At 41.6% G+C, this 13585-nt stretch overlaps 1 protein-coding gene across 17 annotated transcripts in view; it reads right to left on the minus strand.

Moving 5' to 3' along the window:
- The window catches only part of DTNA (dystrobrevin alpha), a 317537-nt gene that overhangs the window by 235672 nt on the left and 68280 nt on the right, over positions 1–13585 (minus strand). For all 17 annotated transcript variants that reach the window (XM_055559506.1, XM_055559513.1, XM_055559505.1 and 14 more), the window contains exon 2: positions 8132–8261. The gene's annotated coding sequence lies outside the window, so the exon portion shown is untranslated. The remainder of the gene's footprint in view (positions 1–8131; positions 8262–13585) is intronic.

Below are 13585 nucleotides of genomic sequence, written 5' to 3' on the forward strand. Positions count from 1 at the left end.
AGTTTCAGGTATACAGCAAAGTGATTTAGCTACGTATACATGTATCCGAATACATATACAACCATGCAGAGTCAGTTGAATCCAACTCTTTCTGACCCAGTGGGCTGTAGCCTGACAGACTCCTCTGTCCATGGAATTTTTCAGTATTCTTATACTGGAAATCCCTACCCAGGGATTGAACCCACATTTCCTGCATCTTTCTTTACTGGCAGGTGGGTTCGTTACCACTGAGCCACCTGGGAAGTCTGAATACCTATACACCTTTTCCAAATTCTTTTTCCATTGTAAGTTATTCTAGTGGCTCAGACTGTAAAGAATCTGCCGCAATGCAGCAGACCTGAGTTCCATCCCTGGGTGAGGAAGATCTCCTAGAGAAGGGAATGGCTACCCACTCCAGTATTCTTGCCTCGAGAATTCCATGGACAGAGGAGCCTGGAGGGCTACAGTCCATGGGGACACAAAGAGTCTGACATGACTGAGCAAAAAAATTTTTTTTAATTTTATAGGTTATTATAAGACATTGAATACAGTTCCCTGTGCTACACAGTAGGTCCTCATTGTTTACCTATTTTATCTATAGTAGCATGTATCTGTTAATCCCAACTCCTAATTTATCCCACCTTTAGTAACCATGAATTTGTTTTCTATGTCTGAGTCTATTTCTGTTTTATAGATAAGTTCACTTGTATCAGTTTTTCGGATTCCACATACAAGTGATAATCATGAGATAATTGTCTTTCTCTTTTTGAAAACTTAGAGTTTTATTTTATATCAGTTCTTATTCTTTTACATGGTATTTGAATCATGTGATTTAAAAAATCCAGAACAAGTTTATGTACTCTCTTAAGAAGTGCTAACAGCGTCACTGTGTCTAGGGAAATTTTTTATTTCACATCCAAAACAAACCGTTTCATAATTAGTTATAAATATTCATTTCATAAGTGTTATTAAGGAGAAAAAAAGAGAAATCCTTGCCTTAAAAAGTCCCCAGGTCTAGTGTTGATTCTGGATACCACTTAGCTCCAGAATTGTATCAGTCTACAGCTTTAGACATCATTTCCAAGCTTATGCTCACATCAATAAATGATGTTTTTGCATAAATAGGTTTCAGAACCACAAGGTGCTATATCTTTTAAACTCTAGTTGAACAGAAATAGTGCTAATTTTAGCATTGACCTAAACATAAACTTACTTGCTATGAAAAAAAAAAATGTGTGGACTTATAAATAGCTTACTCTCAGGAAATATTTTAAATAGAAAATTCTCATGTTGTGTTACAAATATATTCCTCTTATAGGATTAAATTGGAAAGCTCTTTTACAAAGGCAGTTTGCTGCAGTCGAAAGATATGACAACATTCTTGTTCTGTTACTTACCAGAAATATGACATTAGCAATTTATCTTAACTCTTGGGATCCTAGTTTTTATCTAAATAAAGAGGGAGATAATAGCCAAATTGAAAGGTTGTTATGAAAATTAAATAAGATAATATTTGTGGAGCATCTGTTTTGGTGCTCGGCATAGAATGGTACTGGCTTCCCTGGTGACTCAGTGGTGAAGAATCTGCCTGCCAATGCAGGAGACGTGGGTTCCATCCCTGGGTCAGGAAGATCGCCTGGAGAAGGAAATGGCAACCCACTCCAGTATTCTTGCCTGGGAAATCCCATGGACAGAGGAGCCTGGCAGGTTACAGTCCAGAGTCACAAAAGAGTCAGACACGACTGAGCAACTAAACAACAACAAACAACACAGAATGGAACAGATCCTCCCTGCAAGGTCCCCTTTTCCCTGATGGAGCGTTCCTTTTGTTATAATGGCTGGATGTAGTATTAGACTCTTCACCACACAAAAAACCCAAACATCTCAAAATGTGACCCTTCATACTTCATTCAAAACCAGAAAGACTAGTCTGAACTTGACAAAGAAGATTCAAAGATTAACCAAAAACCTTGGCACTTGTCCCTGATGAACGTTTCAAAGATAACAAGAGAAATCACACCAGACTATGAGGGATTGAATGAGATGGCTTTTCTTTCTTATGTCTGTAATAGGCACTTATCTCTTAGATATGGCCCAAAGGGTTACCTGAATTCAGAGACAGGACTGATAGCAGTTGAGCCAGGAGGAGTTCATCAATGACTTCAGGGAACATGTTTAACAGCAACAGAGGTGGTGGATCTTGAAAGATAACTAGGATATTCCAAGTCTCTGAAGAGTGCATATGTGCTTATGGATAAGGAGGATTTGGAGAGGGGTGTGGATGCGAGGAACATCTAGACAGAAGAACCATCGTAAGCAAAAGTGAAGGCATGAAGACCATGGCTTTGGGACTTCCCTGGTGGTCCAGTGGTTAAGAAATTGTCTTGCGATGCAGGGGATGTGGTTCAATCCCTGATCGGGCAACTAAGATCACATATGCCAAGGACCAACTAAGCCCGTCCACCACAACTACTGAGCCCCCCTTCTTCACACGCACACACACACACACACTCTGGAGCCTGCGCACCACATTTATAGAGACTGTACACCACAAGGAAAGATCCTGTATGCTGCATGCTTCATGCTGCAACTAAGACTTGACACAGCCAAACAAATAAGTGAATAAAACAAAGAGCATGGCTTAGAGAAGGCAGATCATTCCCATATTAGCAAAGGTCAACTGATGAGGAACAAAGGGAGGTGCAGAGACTCAAGGGGTCTGTTGCGCCTCTGTGTTCAGTTGCTAAGTCGTGTCTGACTCTTCTGTGATCCCATGGACTGTAGCCCGCCAGGCTCCTCTGTCCATGGGATTCTCCAGGCAAGAATCCTGGAGTGGATTACCATGCCCTCCTCCAGGGGATCTTCCTGACCCAGGGATTGAACCTATGACTCCTGCAACTCCTGCATTGGCAGGCGGATTCTTTACCACTGAGCCACCTGGGAAGCCCCACTGTGCCTCTATGATGGCACGCTAAGGAACACAGGAAGATTTTGTTCTCAGTGGATGGGGCAGCCAACAGTGGCTTTGAGATTGAAATGGGTGAACAGCTGCTGTTCTGCTGGGTACCTGTCATGTACCAGGAAATACTTTATTGTTTTATGAATATAATTTTCAAGTCTTCACAACAAATTAGATATATCTTTTCAGGTGGGGAATCTGAGGCTCAGAGAGCTTAGGTAACTTGCTGCTCAAGATTATACATTCTTCAATTAAGCAAATAGCATGAAAGAGCAATAGGGTTTTTAAAATATTAATTTCAGAACAAACCATTAAAGAATAGAAATGATGAGATCTGAATGTCAATTAGGAAGTCAATTTAGGCAGTCATGGTTTAAAAGGAAAGGAGATTAGGAATACTGAAAAAGGAATTTGTGTTCAAAGTGAGGCTGTTCACGATTTGAGTAAGATTTCTTAATACAGGTTTATTCTAGAATGACATACATTTTAAAATAATAAACGATGTGGATTCTGTGTTTTAGAGTTACTTGATGACTATATTACACGAGAGACAGTGCAGCATAATAATTAAGTGCTTAGGCTCCAAGTCATACTGCCTGGGTTTGAATCTTAACCCCAATTTACTGAACCTCAGGCAGGTTATTTAACACTTCTGGGCCCTAGTTTCCTCATATTTAAAAAAAAATGAGGGCTTCCCAGGTGGCGCTAGTGGTAAAGAATCTGCTTGCCAGTGCAGAAGACTTAAGAGACATGGATTTTATCCCTGGGTTGGCAAGAATCCCTTGAAGGAGGGCGTGGCAACGCACTCCAGTATTCTTGCCTGGAGAATCCCATGGACAGAGGAGCCTGGCGGGCTACAGTCCATAGGGTCGCAAAGAGTTGGACAAGACTGAAGCGACTTAGCATGCACGCATGCACATCTATCATCAGTTTAGTTCAGTCGCTCAGTCGTGTCCGACTCTTTGCGACCCCACGAATCGCAGCATGCCAGGCCTCCCTGTCCATCACCAATTCCCAGAGTTCACTCAGACTCACGTCCATCAAGTCAGTGATGCCATCCAGCCATCTCATCCTCTGTCGTCCCCTTCTCCTCCTGCCCCCAATCCCTCCCAGCATCAGAGTCTTTTCCAGTGAGTCAAATCTTCGCATGAGGTGGCCAAAGTACTGGAGTTTCAGCTTTAGCATCATTCCTTCCAAAGAAATCCCAGGCATAGGGTTGTTTAAACATGAAGTATATGTGCATATAAAACAGTGTTTGGTATAAAGTAGGAACTCAGTAAGCATTAGCCAATACTGCTTTGTGCCTTTGTCCATATGCACCAGTTTATTTAAAAATTATCTGCAGTGTGCCAAGCACTGTGCTTGTCTTCAGGGATGCAAACAGGGAAGAACCTCTGTATCCTATTACAAGTTAAGCACTAAAGAGACGTTGCCTATAAGCTTAAATTACATATAATGGTCAATCTCTGGGATCACCATTACCCTGCCTTGCAGGTAATGATTGGTAAGCTAAAATATCTTTGTTTAGTTCACAGGAAACAATCCTGACCAGGCCCACCTCTGAATGACTGCAGGAAGGAAGAAATGAACACATCTGGCTGACCAGGAGGAAATGTTTGACTTTACTCCCTCCCCTTTTAGTATAAAAGAGGCCTGAATTCTAATTCAGGAAAGATGATTCTTTGAGACATGGGTCCACCATCTTCTCAGTCTGCTGGCTTCCTGAATAAAGCATTACTCTTCACCCCAATAACTTGTCTCTTGATTTATTGGCCTGTCGTGCATGCAGTAAGAGCTTGGACTTGGCAACACAAAGATGGATAACAAGTGACTTCAGCTAACAGATGGATAACATTTGATTTTTCCAACATCCTATTCTGTGGTTCAGCAGAAGTACTAAGACTACATCTTGATCAAAGCACTTCCCTCAACTCTTTAGGCACCAGTGATTTAAAATCTTTATTCATAAAGTTGCCCATGAGTGTCAGGACGGATACTTCCGCTCCTCCTACTTCCTCCTCCAATATGACATTAAGATATGCTTAGCCTGAGTTGTCTTTTATGATGGGTGTTCCCCTTTACCCACTAGGCAGTATTATGAAGTTAGTGAGATGATTTCAGTAGTCTCCACCCACTTACATGTACCAAACTCTCAGAAGTTGAGTGCTTACATCACTGCATCAGGAGTTTCTTCCTTGCTAATTCATTAGACTTCTGTGTGATGCAGTATGTATTATTAATGGATGTATTTCTCTTCCTGAGTCTTTTTTTAAATATAACTTTATAAAGCCTCATTTCCACAAACTAGAGAGAAATAGGAAGGACTAGAATTTTCAGTGCCATAGTAAACTAAGGGAGATGTGAGAATACGAGTGATACACTGCAAGTTAAACCATACCATAGAGCTACTCATCCCTGTGTCTCCTAATTTTAGATTATGAAGGAATCCAAGTCATTCTGCTCATGACCTCATTTCATATTATCTGAAAGGATGCTCATTTAGACACTGTGGGTTTGACATTGCCATTGGTTGAATAGATGAAAATCTGTCCGTAGAAGGGACACCATGTCCTTATGAGTGTACCCAAATACATTAAAATAGAGGAGCAGTTATCACGAGAAAAGACTGAAAAGGAAAATGTCTACATAAATGAGAAGGAAATGAAAAGAGCGAGGCATTCACATTTAACATAACCAAGTGATGTGTCAAAATGATTAAGTAAAAACCTGCTTTAGTATCCAGGAAGCCCTTTAGAGTGAGTGAGATTGTTGGGACAATGGTAAATTGTTTTATCTGTCCAAAAAAAAAAAAAAAAAAGCACAGACATTGGAATCCTCCTCACTTTGCTTTCCAATATATTCAGTATTTATTATGGGATTATGGGACATGGGAAATGTTCAGACCATAAGGGATCTTCAAGTAGCAAAAATATTACTGAAAGACAGTAATGAGATTCATAATAAAAGAAATCTGAAACTCGAGATTCAAAGGTGAATGCAAGAATGAGGCCGAACTCTAAAAAGAAGTTCTTACACTGGGTGTAGAGAAGTTTGTGAAATGTGAATATTGGTAAAGTAAAACGCATATCTGGGGTATATCTGAGAATTAAAAAATCTTACCATAAATTTGATATACATAATGGAAATATTGACAAAGGCTTTGTTAACACCAACAAATTAATACTACAATATTGTATAGCTTCAGATCAGATCAGATCAGTCGCTCAGTCGTGTCTGACTCTTTGCAACCCCATGAATCGCAGCACGCCAGGCCTAATATGGAATATGTATATTCCATATATGAAATACAATATGGCTTTAAATTTATTGGGCTTGATGTTTTCCAGCATAAAAATATCGAGTTTCACATTTAACTTAAATTTTTTTTTCCTGAGAATCATTTATTTTCCTTGAGAGAAGCAAGTAATCCCTATTCACTTTTCTTCCAATAATTTTGGAAGAAATTAAGCATTGACAAGTCAGTTAGGATCTAATCGAGAAAAGAGAATACAGTCTAAACATTTAAAATAAATTGAATTTAATCCAGGAAAGTGGCCACACAGATGATGGAAAGATTGAGAAGCTAAACTGAGGATAATAAATCAACCTGGAAATTAGTAGCAGCAGATTGTCACAGGTATCAGCATCAGAGGTCTCAAGGGGCAGAGAGAAGAAGTGATGTCATGTGTACGCTCAGCTGCTTAGTCATGTCTGACTCTTTGCAACCCCATGAACTCTCCACCAGGCTCCTCTCTCTATGGGAGTTCCCAGGCAAGAAAACTGGAGTGGGTGGCCATTTCCTTCTCCAGGGGATCTTCCCAAGCCAGGGACTGAACCCAAGTCTCCTGTGGCTCCTGCAGCAGCTCACAGTTCAAGGTCATCGGGAAAAACTAGAGGCAACAAAGAATTGGTCTGAAAGCTGGAAAAAGGCTTCTAGGGGGTCAGCCCCCAAAGAACCAGCAGAATACGAGTAGGGCAAGGAATGGATGTGAAGTTAAAAACATGCATCGACTGGAACAATGCAAAGTAGAGAGTGAAGCAAGTTAATAAGTTTTCCATTTTCATTTTCTCCTCCAGAGTAATGTTACACTAGGCAAATTGATTTACTGATACTTTTTAAGGGCATTAAATTTAGCTCCTGGGAACTGCATTCAACAAACATCTTGTAAATAAATGAAATCTCCATTTTAGTTCCACATATGACCTCAATAAACCAAATTTACACGCCCTTAAATGATGAGACAATAACCCGCCTTCTCTTTGAAGTTTAATAAAATGTATAAAGGAGGTATTGCTGTCTTTTTGGATTAGATTTAGACAGTGGTCAGTGTTCTGTCAGTGGCATTGTTTTATTCAGAACAGTGAACAGTAGTACATTCTGATGTTCTGGAAATCCCCATTCTTTATAATAAAACCACACTTTGAAAACAGGACTCAGGAAGAGGTGGAAAAAGCCACACACGATTTCCTCAATAAGACACCACTCAATTCCTCTCTTTCCCTCCATTCTGCTGCAAAACTGACAACACGTTTTGCAGACTAATGGTAAGGCACCGATTTGTATGAGCTCGTCTCTTATAACGTGGAAGGGTAATTATGTATGGTGGTGGTATAAAAATATTTATCCATCCATTTCACGGCCAGGCAAAACAAAGTTTAATGTGAGCACATGGGAAGTTTGAAGACCACACCTAACTTAAACCATGTCCTACTTTAATTTAAGCAATATGAGATCTCCCTCTGAGCAGCCTCTGAATTGTAAACCTTATCTCAGACTCGGACTTGTAATGATTAAACTGTCATTACCACCATCAAATTCTTTTCTCATTTACATCATTAAAACTTAGTCTTATCTCATTTTGGCTCATTACTCTGATGTGAAACACTATTATATATTAAAAAATAGATGCCCTATAGAATAGAATGAAGCATTATTGTGTTTGCTTAATAGAAACCAGGAAGAAATGTCAAGGTCATCTCTGTACCTCACACCTTGTCGTTCATATGGCTTCTGCTAATAAAAAAAAAAAGTAACCAAAAGGCACAGAAACGAAGTCTTTCACTATGCAGCACCCCACTAAAAGTATAAAATGCTGGCCATAATGAACCCCATTTTCTTCTCACGCAAAGAAAAGAAACACTTTAAGGGGAAATAGTTCAAAGTCCATCTTAAATTCCTTGACTCAGACTCACCTAAAATTCAATGAAGAAGCAGCATGAACTTTCCAAAACCATCTATCTTCTTTTCTTTGAAACTGCAGTCAATTCTGGCATTTAAAGACTTCCCAAGTGTTTCATCCAGGGACTTGTAAATCTCACTTATCTGCAATAAGAAAACACACTTTTATTTAGCTAAGTAACTCACACTTACATGTTTATTACAGAAACAGAATGAGCAGATCTAGAACATATGGTGTTTTACAAATCCCTTCATCCACTAAGAATGACTTGTAATACTCAACTCAGAATTTTGGTTCTCAATTGCTATAATAAATGTTTAGAAAAATAGACATTTGTGCCAAAAGTCATTTTACAGATGAAGATGGGGAGGTCCAGAGGGTAAAGTGAGCGTCCAAGATTAAGCAGCTGGTTAGTAACAGAGTGGGCTTCCCTGGTGACTCCTGCCTGCCAATTCAGGAGACACAGAGTCCATCCCTGGGTTGGTAGGTTCCCTGGAGAAGGAAATGACAACCCACTCCAGTATTCTTGCGTGGGAAATCCCATGGACAGAGGAGCCTGGCGGGCTACAGTCCATGAGGTCATAAAGAGTTGGACACGACTTAGTGACTGAGCTCTAGCACGCAGTAACAGAGTAGCCTTTTGGGTTCCTAATATTGCCTTTTGTTTTTGGTTTACTTAAAACCCAGAAATGGGAAAACAGAGAATCTTCTGCGTTTCCCAAGTTGGTAAATTTCTGGAATACTGTGTCACCACAATTTCTACTAAAACCAAGGAAACTAGAGTTGAGGGCAGAGTCCTCAGACCAGCATCCACTCTGATGGTAGATGCAGGCGTAGGCTATCACAGAGGCACCCTGATGTTCCTGATCCACAGGCTTTATAGTATTGCATAGCAATGACATAGAGAAAATAGTTCAGAATACGGTCTGTTGGTGTTTTTTAACAAAGCGGAACGATTTTCATCATCTTGCCTTCAGAGAAAATTCACAGAGGAGAAGAGAAAGAGAGGCTCCAGGTCAAACTCGGCAATTTGCTCAAGAGGCCCTGCCCTGCTGGATGAAAGTGACCAGATGCTTTACCCATCACCTCCCTTCAGCTAGTCTTTCCCACCTTTCTGTCTCTACTGTGCGTCCCTCCCCCCACACCTTTCCCACTTTCTTCCTCTCACCAGCCCTCAAGCTGGATGTTACTATTCCATGTCCTAGGTGGCTTGAAGGAGCAGAAATTTGAAGCTCAGGAAATCCCATGTTCAGATGCAGGAAAAGATGGGGAGAAGGGAGATCACAGCAAATAAAGCAGAGGTTTCTGATGGCGGTGGAGCTGGGAAAGGAAGGGAGAGGAGCCTAGCTCTGCACCCCGGCTGGTGGGAGTGGCCTCTGTCTCCAGCCCCATCCTTCACTTTCCTCGCTAAACTCTCTTCTTTTGCCCAGGTTATCTAAAATGATGGCAATCATTATATTGCTCAGATAAAGAGGCCGTGTGAGAGGACCTACAGGCAGGCTCATATTTCACAGCTTAACTGGGATCTGTGACTTCAATGGAAGTTGCCGTTTGGATGACATCTTGATTATGAGCGAGCTTCAGCGTTTGCTGCTCCTTCTCTACCAGGAAGGGGTCTCCATCTCAGCCTGCATCTCACAGGCAGTGACGGAAACCAGTTGTCTGGTAGGCAGCTCCTTCTCTACCGCTCTCGGCTTCTGTCACCCAGGACCACTTCCGAGGACCTGGAACTAACTACCACAGTTCTTTCTAGTCTTGATCTGAGGGTGCCCGCCTCCCAAACTGCCATTGATTGAAAGGCATCAATCTTCCCCTCTCTTCTCCCTGCAGCCTGGTGGACACTCGGCATAGCAAAACCTCACATGAACCTTGATTAGGAAGAGAAAATAATACCTTTCTCACTTTAAATTCTCATTTAATTCTACTTTAGCTATCAAATTCTAGTTTGACCGTGTGACTTGAGGTTAAAATTAGCATCATGGGATAAAATAGAGTTCTGTCTCCTTCGTCTGGCTCCCTGAAGACCATCAGTATGTTGCTTGGATGCTGGAGTCAATTTCGTACCACTGAGTACAAGAGAAAGAAGCACAGTAAGTCCCTACATGTAAGTGAGTTCTGTTCTGACAGCATGTTCATAAGTCCAACAAAGTTAGCATGGGTACCCAACTAACACAACCAGCTATATAGTGCTATGCTGTGCTTAGTCACTCAGTCGTGTCTGACTCTTTGCGACCCCATGGACTGTAGCCCACCAGGCTCATCTGTCCATGAGATTTTCCAGGCAAGAATACTGGAGTGAGTAGCCACTTCTCCAGGGGATCTTCCCAACCCATGGATCAAACCTGAATCTCTTGTGTCTCTTGCATTGGCAGGCAGATTCTTTACCACTGAGCCACCTGGGAAGCCTGTTACCATATACAATTGCTATAATTTTTCTTCTCTCTAAGAATATGTGCAAATTGTGGGCAGGGACAGTCTTGTTTATTTCTTCATCATCTTTAGCACGTCATCTTTAATGGTGAATAATACTCTTTACTAAATGTACGTTCAGTTGACGGGGGAACAACTTGCAAGTATGAAGGTCAGTGTTTTCCCAAGTGTTCCTACACCGACTTGCGGTATAAACTTAATTAGATCATTTCACCAGATTATTCGTTACTGGTCTAAGAACATTAAAGTAGCTTAGGAAGCTACAGTAAAGTGGATTTGGGATTGTTTAGCCCTTGGGCTAAATTCAGAATCACCTCAGACACAAGGCTACTAGATGAGTCAGGGAGGAGCCTGTGGATATGGGCCTTTCTGGATGCCTTAACGCTGGAGTCAGAATTAGTGCTCAGGGATGGATACTCATGCACCCTCTCTGTTCCAAGGATTTGTTCTTGTTGACACATATTTCAGCCTGAGAACCGGGAAGATTTTGGATGTCTGCACATATTTCCTATTAAGGGCATAGATTGCTGCTTCAAGCTCTGAGGATAAACAGGCTGTAGCACTGGGTCAGTCTAGCCAATCTGATCTGGTGTAGCCCCCTCACAGAAGGGCAGAATCCCAGCAGAGATTCTGGTCCCCAAGGGAATTACCTTTGAGACTGGCTGTATCTGCTTGTTGCTGTGCAGATACTTCATTTCTGTGAAGTTTTGAAGTCTTTCTTTCTTTCTTTTTTTTTTTATTGGGCTATCATTGCTTTACAATGTTGTTGGTTTCTGCCATACATCAGGCTTCCCTGGTGGCTCAGCTGGTAAAGAATCCACCTGCAATGTAGGAGACCAGAGTTCGATCCCTGGGGTGGGAAGATCCCTTGGAGGAGGCAGGGCAACCCACTCCAGTATTCTTGCCTGGAGAATCCCCATGGACAGAGCAGCCTGGAGGGCTACAGTCCCTGGGGTTACAAAGAGTCGGACACAACTGAGCGACTAAGCACAGCACAGCTGCCATACATCCTGAAGTCTTTTTTTTTTTAAAGCTTTTTATTTTGTATTGGAGTATAGATGATTAACAATGTTGTGATAGTTTCAGGTGAATAGTGAAGGGAGTCAGCCATACATGTACGTGTATCCATTCTCCCCCAAACTCCCTTTCCATCTAGGCTTCCACAGAACATCAAGTGCAGTTCCACCTGCTATACAGTACTTCCTTGTTGGTTATCCATTTTACATACAGCAGTGTGCACATGTCTATCCCAAACTCCCTATCCATCCCTTCCCCTCCCTGGCCCTGTATCCTTCCCCTCAACAACCGTAATAAGTTCCTTCTCTGTGGGTCTGTTTCTGTTTTGTAAATAAGCTCATTTGAATCATTTCTTTTTAGATTCCACATTGAAGAAATGTCATATGCTATTTCTCCTCTGTCTGACTTACTTGACTCAGTATGACAATCCCCAGGTCCATCCACGTTGCTGCAGAGGTTTTGAAGTCTTTGGCCAAATAACCAGGGAAATGAATTTAATCTCAAGAGGCAGTCGTGTATCTAACCTCTGGCTGTCAGATAATAACCCAATGATGGCAGACACATGGGCTGTCTTTCACGATTCTAAAACTCTAGATGACAGTACACAGGGAAAGTAGAGTGACTGCTTGGAGAAGGCACTGGCAACCCACTCCAGTACTCTTGCCTGGAAACTTCCATGGATGGAGGAGCCTGGTGGGCTGCAGCGCATGGGATCGCTGAGTTGGACAAGACTGAGCGACTTCATTTTCACTTTTCACTTTCATGCATTGGAGAAGGAAATGGCAACCCACTCCAGTGTTCTTGCCTGGAGAATCCCAGGGGCGGGGGAGTCTGGTGGGCTGCTGTCTATGGGGTTGCACAGAGTCGGACACGACTGATGTGACTTAGCAGCAGCAGAGTGACTGCCTGCTTCACCTCTAAGTCACCTACTTCATTACCCCTACAACAGGGGTCCCTAACCACTAGGATCTAACGCCTGATGATCTGGGGTGGAGCTGATGTAATAATAATACAAATAAAGTGCACAATAAATATAACATGCTTGAATCATCCCTAAACTACCCCTCCCCCCAAACCCTAGTCCGTGGAAACACTGTCTTCCATGAACCTGGTCTCTGGTGCCAAAAAGATTGGGGACTGCCGCCTACAACACATAACAGAGATTGCAAGAGGATTATTTGAGCAAATCGAAGATGGTAGCAGTGTTCCGTCTCCCTCTTGATATTTCACCAACAAACAGGGATTCAAAAAACTCACACTTCATCAGGGAGGTTAAAGTAAGATAAAGCAGGGAGAATAAGAGTATTTAGATGAAATGGCTGTCAGCGGAGTAGACATCTACATTCTGCAGTGAATGTGGAATTTTTTTCCCAGCAGAGAGCCGGAGGCCTGCTGACATTTAGGAACCTTTAAGAAAAAAGGTATGCTTGTCAGCATCAGTTCAGGCGGGTATTCAGTCAACTGTTTTCAAGGTGCTGAGAAGGAAGAAGGTGGTTTAGAAAGGATTTCTCAGCTCTGTTCCTTGCACAGCGTGTTTGCGTTTTTCAGATGGACTGCCTTTGTGTCTCTATCTGCAGCATCTCACTGTAGCTCAGGCAGTTGCTCACCCAGATGATATTTGCATTTTAAAAGAACATCCTCCCTTTATGTTTAACCATTTGTACTGCACCTGGGCAGGCCCTGCACAGAGGAGCTCTGTTGTAGAGAACTCACTTAAGTACCCATCATTTTTTCCTTTTCAAAATAATAAATGTAAAAATAATTAGCTCTATATGAAGTATTAGAAGAAGTATTTATGAAGAAGCAAGTTTAATAAAAAAAAATGAATCAAGAGATGGCTGGGCACTTAAATAGCTCTTTAAATAATCAAAGTAACTTTACTTTTAGGAGGTATGGAAAATGTAATAAATTATAAAAATGAATAACATCCATATTCCACTAGTGAGAGGCAATCCCTATGAAGATTTTCTACATTTACTTCCAATTATCTACACATACCTGTGCATACACGCATGATTTT

This window comes from Bubalus kerabau, chromosome 21 (assembly GCF_029407905.1).
Source record: "Bubalus kerabau isolate K-KA32 ecotype Philippines breed swamp buffalo chromosome 21, PCC_UOA_SB_1v2, whole genome shotgun sequence".
NCBI classification, from domain to species: Eukaryota; Metazoa; Chordata; class Mammalia; order Artiodactyla; family Bovidae; genus Bubalus; species Bubalus kerabau.